Source organism: Aedes albopictus, chromosome 1, assembly GCF_035046485.1.
Source record: "Aedes albopictus strain Foshan chromosome 1, AalbF5, whole genome shotgun sequence".
Lineage (NCBI taxonomy): Eukaryota > Metazoa > Arthropoda > Insecta > Diptera > Culicidae > Aedes > Aedes albopictus.
Genome location: NC_085136.1, coordinates 105204901 through 105212360, shown reverse-complemented (window position 1 = coordinate 105212360; position 7460 = coordinate 105204901). Strand labels below are relative to the sequence as shown.

The window sequence follows — 7460 nt, the reverse complement described above, 5'->3', positions numbered from 1 at the left end:
AAAATTCTGTAGCATTTGGTCTATCTTGAAACACACATTTTCCAATAATCCTAGAAACAAAAAATCTTGAAATGTCAGGGAGTTTCAATGATTCAGTTGACATTCAATACAATGCATTTCAATACTTTTGAAATTTCTCAATAATTTGAAAAATCGCCCCCTTTTTAGTATTTTCGCCCCCCAATTTGAGATTTTCACATTTTCGCCCCCTTCGGCCCAATTTTTGCCCCCTGGGGGGCGATTTCGCCCACTTTGGGAATCACCGATCTAAATTAACGACTCATGCAAAATATGTCGTTTTTAATTTGATAGATTTAAGCATTTTATGTTAGTATGAAAACTTGCATGCAACTTTTGGAGGGTGACTTGTATGGGAAATATCCTACCTAACATAAATCGCTTAAAACTATCAAATTCGATTTGGTAAAACGAAATATTTTGCATGAGTCGTTAATTTAGTTGTTAATTGACCAATTAACCTTTTGATTGCTCAAAAAAAATATTTCCATGCTTAATAACTTGCAGTCAAAAAAGCCCAAAATCGCATATTTTGCCCTATAAATTGAGGTATAGCTCAAAATTGTGACGTGTTGGAGCAAATCTGAGCCCGGATTCGGATTCAGCGGCCCAAAATCTGTCAGAGACACATAAGTTTGCTTTTGAGACAGACCAAAAGCTAATTTTGGTTTGATTATTTACTAAAACCATATTCGATCTGCCCGGCACGGTAAAGGCTGGGTATGCTGCGCAATTCAGATCCCATTGTGATCCACTAGCCTCTGCCCAGCAACTCCTATCCCTACCTCCACGCGGTACCGGCCGGAAACTATGAACAACCTTAGGGAAAATCGGGTAACCAACCCTCTGTGGGAACTTTGGTCGTAGGCTGACAGGGAAGGGGGGGTTTGCTTCGGCAAACCTGAGCGTCTGTTCTCCAGGAGGAGCGGCTCACAACAGCGTCTGATCCCCATGTTAGGGGCGGCTGATCTACGTCCGAGTGCCAGGGAAGGACTCTAAGCTCAACTGTGCACTATGGTCCTCCGGAAAGTAGGGGGTTGGTGTCAGGCCCTACGAGCCAGCCGTAAAAAACCATTGTAACGGAAAATCAGCAACAGAATAATACGAACCGAGACCAGCGGCAACGACCCCAGCGAACAAAAAGGACTTGCGATTGGAAACTCGGTACGTGGAACTGCCGATCTCTCAACTTCATTGGGAGCACCCGCATACTCGCCGATCTACTGAAGGACCGCGGGTTCGGCATCGTAGCGCTGCAGGAGGTGTGTTGGACAGGATCCATGGTGCGAACGTTTAGAGGTAATCATACCATCTACCAGAGCTGCGGCAACACACACGAGCTGGGAACAGCTTTCATCGTGATGGGTGATATGCAGAGGCGCGTGATCGGTTGGTGGCCGATCGACGAAAGAATGTGCAGGTTGAGGATCAAAGGCCGATTCTTCAACTTCAGCATAATAAACGTGCACAGCCCACACTCCGGAAGTACTGATGATGACAAGGACGCATTTTACGCGCAGCTCGAGCGTGAGTACGATCGCTGCCCAAGCCACGACGTCAAGATCATCATAGGTGATTTGAACGCTCAGGTAGGCCAGGAGGAGGAATTCAGACCGACGATTGGTAAGTTCAGCGCCCACCAGCAGACGAACGAAAACGGCCTACGACTCATTGATTTCGCCGCCTCAAAAAATATGGCCATACGTAGCACCTTTTTCCAACACAGCCTCCCTTATCGTTACACCTGGAGATCACCACAGCAGACGGAATCTCAAATCGACCACGTTGTGATTGACGGACGGCACTTCTCCGACATTATCGACGTCAGGACCTATCGTGGCGCCAACATCGACTCCGACCACTATCTGGTGATGGTCAAACTGCGCCCAAAACTCTCCGTCATCAACAATGTACGGTACCGGCGACCGCCACGGTACAACCTAGAGCGACTGAAGCAACCGGATGTCGCCTCAGCATACGCGCAGACTCTCGAAGCCGCGTTGCCAGACAAGGGCGAGCTCGATGAGGCCCCTCTAGAGGACTGCTGGAGTACAGTGAAAGCAGCCATCAACGACGCAGCCGAGAGCACCATCGGAATGGAATCGACGGAACGAATGGTTCGACGAAGAGAGCAGAACGGTTTTGGAGGAGAAGAATGCAGCGAGGGCGGTAATGCTGCAGCAAGGGACTCGACAGAACGTGGAACGTTATAAACAGAAGCGTAAACAGCAGACCCGCCTCTTTCGGGAGAAAAAGCGCCGCCTGGAAGAAGCGGAGTGTGAAGAAATGGAACTGCTGTGCCGTTCCCAAGAAACACGGAAGTTCTATCAGAAGCTCAACGCATCCCGCAACGGCTTCGTGCCGCGAGCCGATATCTGCAGGGATAAAGACGGAGGCCTCTTGACGGACGGACGTGAGGTGATCGAAAGGTGGAAGCAGCACTTCGATCAGCACCTGAACGGCGTGGAGAACGTAGGCACGGGAGCCCACGGCAACGGAGGAAACGACGACGCCAGTGCAGCGGAGGACGGAAATGAACCAACTCCCACGCTGAGGGAAGTTAAGGATGCCATTCACCAGCTCAAAACCAACAAAGCAGCTGGTAAGGATAGTATCGCAGCTGAACTCATCAAGATGGGCCCAGAAAAGTTGGCCACCTGTCTGCATCGGCTGATAGTCAGGATCTGGGAAACCGAACAGCTACCGAAGGAGTGGAAGGAAGGGGTAATCTGCCCCATTCACAAGAAGGCGACCATTTGGAATGTGAGAACTTCAGGGCGATCACTATTTTGAATGCTGCCTACAAAGTGCTATCCCAGATCATCTTCCGTCGCCTGTCACCTAAAACAAATGAGTTCGTGGGAAGTTATCAAGCCGGCTTCATCGACGGCCGGTCGACAACGGACCAGATCTTTACCGTACGGCAAATCCTCCAGAAATGCCGTGAATACCAGGTCCCAACGCATCACCTGTTCATCGACTTCAAAGCGGCATACGACAGTATCAACCGCGCAGAGCTATGGAGAATCATGGACGAAAACGGCTTTCCTGGGAAGCTGACTAGACTGATTAAAGCAACGATGGACGGTGTGCAAAACTGCGTAAGGGTTTCGGGTGAACTATCCAATTCATTTGAATCTCGCCGGGGACTGAGACAAGGTGATGGACTCTCATGCCTACTCTTCAACATCGCTCTGGAAGGTGTGATGCGACGAGCCGGGCTCAACAGCCGAGGAACGATTTTCACAAAATCCGGTCAATTTGTGTGCTTTGCGGACGACATGGACATTATTGCAAGAACATTTGGAACGGTGGCAGAGCTGTACACTCTCTGCAGTGGGGTGACATGGCTGTCAAACTCGGTACATCGCCGCTCCACCCATCATCGTTTTTGGTACGGCGCGTTTTGGTACCCACTTTCTGGTCGGTTTACCCTAACTTGCTCCTGATTTTCGGGTGTGTGGCTCGTGTGCTGCTAGTGCTTATTTCGGAAATTACACATTTCAAACGAAATCGTTGTTTTTGATGTTTTTTTCCTTTTCCTTATCACTTTGCACGATATTATAAGTAGCAGTGAAGCAGTGTCGATTTTCCAGTGCATTTTTTCCATGAATTAAGCAATCAAAACAAAAACATTGGACGCCATGTTGAATTGAATGCTGGGTAGATGATTCTGGCCCTTCGTCATCCCCTTGACTCTCTGAAACGCGAAGCAGCAAAGGACGGACTGGTGGTGCATGCCTCAAAAAACAAAGTACATGCTGGTAGGCGGAACCGAGAACGACCGGATCCGTCTGGGTAGTAATGTTACGATAGACGGGGATACTTTCGAGGTGGTGGAAGAATTCGTCTACCTCGGATCCTTACTGACGGCTGACAACAACGTAAGCCGTGAAATTCGGAGGCGCATCATCAGCGGAAGTCGGGCCTACTACGGGCTCTAGAAGAAACTGCGGTCGAAAAAGATTCACCCACGCACCAAATGCACCATGTACAAAACGCTAATAAGACCGGTAATCCTCTCCTCTACGGGCACGAGACATGGACCATGCTCGAGGAGGACCTGCAAGCACTCGGAGTTTTCGAGCGACGCGTGCTAAGGACGATCTTCGGCGGTGTGCAGGAGAACGGTGTGTGGCGGAGAAGAATGAACCACGAGCTTGCTGCACTTTACGGCGAACCCAGCATCCAGAAGGTGGCCAAAGCCGGAAGGATACGGTGGGCAGGGCATGTTGCAAGAATGCCGGACAACAACCCTGCAAAGCTGGTGTTTGCAACTGATCCGGTTGGCACAAGAAGGCGTGGAGCGCAGAGAGCACGATGGGCGGACCAGGTGGAGCGTGACTTGGCGAGCATTGGGCGCGACCGAGGATGGAGAGCGGCAGCCACGAACCGTGTATTATGGAGAAATATTGTTGATTCAGTTTTATCTTGAATTTGATGTAATACTAAATAAATGAAAAATGAAATATTCGATCTGCCCACCCTTTGGAATGCATATTTTGCGTTTTAATAATCCGTATACGCAAAAAAAGGTTGCGGTCGAAATTACCATTTCAGGGGGTTAAATTAAGCGCAAAGCACCTGCAATTTTCAGCAGACTACATATCGATATTATTGTAATAATGAATGTTGTCATTTTTACTATGCCCTCATTTTCTCTTCTCTCAGTATTTTTTACTAGGTTTGTAGTATTTTGAGGTCTTCCCATTTTACCATGTTAATAGTCGAATTAACGAAATTTACATTAACTAGATTTTTCCGACCATAGTATATTTGACTACAATTGAAGTTTGTTTTACTGTTAGTTTTGTTTATGATCGTATGGTATTGTGGTGTATTCATAATTGTATACAAATAGAAATCAAATGATCAATTTGTTGTTCGGTATTAATACGTTTTATTGATTTGTTATTTTTATTCGCTCGTATCAGGATCAGCTCACACACATTGGTGTAGTTATCTCGCAATTCACTCTTGGATGTTATACAGACCGCAACTTGAAATATTTCCAATAATCTTCTGTGCTCCTGTAGACGACCACAAGATTCACTTTTGTTGAGGAGTTCTGTAACTACAAATTTGTTGCAATTATTAATTTGCATCTGATTTTTTCAATTACGTTCTTACCTCCGAGGAAAAAAAAACATCCATTCCAAAACTCAACCTTCCGGTCTTCACCTGCGAACGAAATGAAAAAATATGTTCAGTTGCATTGATTGAGATGGAATATTCAAACTTACCTTCACACCGGGGCTTCTAGTTTACCGTTTTTTTCGCTTTTTGACCAAAATATTACCAAAAATAAGTTAAATTAGCAAATATAGGCGAAAGTAAAGCCTTCTGCAAACGAACTGCTACTTTTATTTTCACAAAATGGCCAAACGTCAATCCTACCTCCTTCGGCACGGTTAATTACCATTATTGTGGTAAATTTGAACGAAATTAATGTCTGCTGAAAAACGTCGGTGCAATGCGCTTGGGTTGACAATAAACATAGTAAAACAGATACGTCATGGTAAGAACGTTCGATGCGCATGGTAAATATTACCACAAAAGTAGTAGATTTGATACTACAACACATGGTATTTTTAACTGCAAATAATAGTCATCATAACTTCCACATTTTTGGCGGAGGCATAGTAATATTCACAACAAATCAGTTAATTTGAATCTACAGTCTGTTACTTATGCCATAATATGCCATGGTAGATTTGAACACAGTTTTGTGGTCGCGTTTACCGGACAATTTTTTTCTGTGTATGTAAGAGACGTTTATGCATTGAAATGCATACATCGATTATATTCGTTAAGGAATGCATATTCAATTTTGTTTGTTTTTTTTTTTGTTTTTTCTTGACCAAAACAGAAAAGCATAATACAACAAGTTTGATTGGAGAGAGAAAAGAAAACTATACATCTTTATTTTCATTTCCTTTGAGTTACAATAAAATAAACACAGTTAAGTACGTAGTTAAATATGCAGGCGGTAAGTCTTCTCACAACTTTGCCGTCGTTGAACCACGTTGAAATATGTTCCGCTTGTATGCGTGCTCCTTGAGGTTCTCCGGATCAACTGGAGTGTGCTGCATCTTTCAGATGATGATAATTTGCTGCGAAAGTATGACAATTTTTAATATTTTAGTCTATACGAAAAATATACAAAATGTACTTACTGTTAATGGAAAAATCGCAATCGGTGGCAAGATCGGTGGTGCTTCATGGATTCCGATGAACTGAAGACAGATAAATAATCTGCTTTCTTTCTGTAAGATGAAATACTGTAAAGTTCTATGCCTTTAAGAGATTTAGATGAACTTACCGATTGTGGTCCCGGAGTTACCCCGGCAGGCACTTTTAGAAACTTTGTGACCAAATTGCGAACGGGAAAAGAGGTTTTAGAACTCCGCCATGACGGCAGCTGTCGGTTGGCTAATAACAATTTAATTAAGTCCCAAGAATAACATAAATGACATTATATTCACGGAAACTATAATAAACGCCAGATATGCCATTGAATGCATAAAACAAATGAAGTGGTGCATACTTTTTATGCATTGCAAAGGTTATAACGAAAAAATGAGATTTTTTTCTTATATGATAAGCTAATATGCATATTCTGATTTCTCCGTGTACTATTGTGGTAGCGTGCCCTGATGAAAATTTCCAATAGAATCACCATAAACTACCATTAAATAATGATAAATTTGACTGTTCAACAACAAATTTTATTGTGTACTTATTTTCCTGCTGAAAATGCTCTACTGAAACTACAATACGTGAACAATAAAATCTATGGCATTAGAGATTTCAATGATAAAAACACTATAAACTGTATGGTAGTTAACTCAATTAGCTCCAGAAAATTTGGATTTTTTTATGGTAAAGATACATAACAACCCCCATTTTCTATTGTAAAAGTGACATTTACAATACATGCTATGGTGGAAAACAATAGAGTCTGTTGTTACTCTATCGTTTTAAACAATTGAATTAATGGAAACTACCATTCATTTCAGCGTATTGTAACAATACATTCTGTTGTATCTCTATGATCTTTTTTATCAGGGTGTAGATGTGATTTTAGGATCATCTTTCGTTACGACAATGGCGCAGCCGGTAGGATCCGGCTGCCCGGCTATCACGGAAAGGTGTTCCCAACGCACGTGTGTTGCCGTAACTCTGACAGATGGTATGATTACCTCTGAACGTTCGCACCATGGGTCTTGTCCAACATAGCTCCTGCAGCAATAAGATGCCGAATTCGCGGTCCTTCAGAAGATCGGCGAGAATGCGGGTTCTCCCGATGTAATTGAGAGTTCGTACGTAACGAGTTTCCCACCACAATTCCTCTTTGTTCGCTGGGGTCGTTGCCGTTGGTCTCGGTTCGTATTATTTATTAGTATAATAAACGCCCATGATCGCAGATCAATGATCATCTG

General features: G+C 44.0%; 1 long non-coding RNA gene across 1 annotated transcript; it reads right to left on the bottom strand.

The window, feature by feature from the left end:
* Positions 1-4573: 4573 nt before the first annotated feature.
* On the bottom strand, positions 4574-6594 carry LOC109430118 (uncharacterized). The gene is made up of 3 exons (XR_002134874.3): positions 6341-6594; positions 6195-6284; positions 4574-6131 (listed from the first exon to the last, which is right to left on the bottom strand). It is a non-coding gene; the product is annotated as an uncharacterized LOC109430118 (long non-coding RNA).
* Positions 6595-7460: the final 866 nt, after the last annotated feature.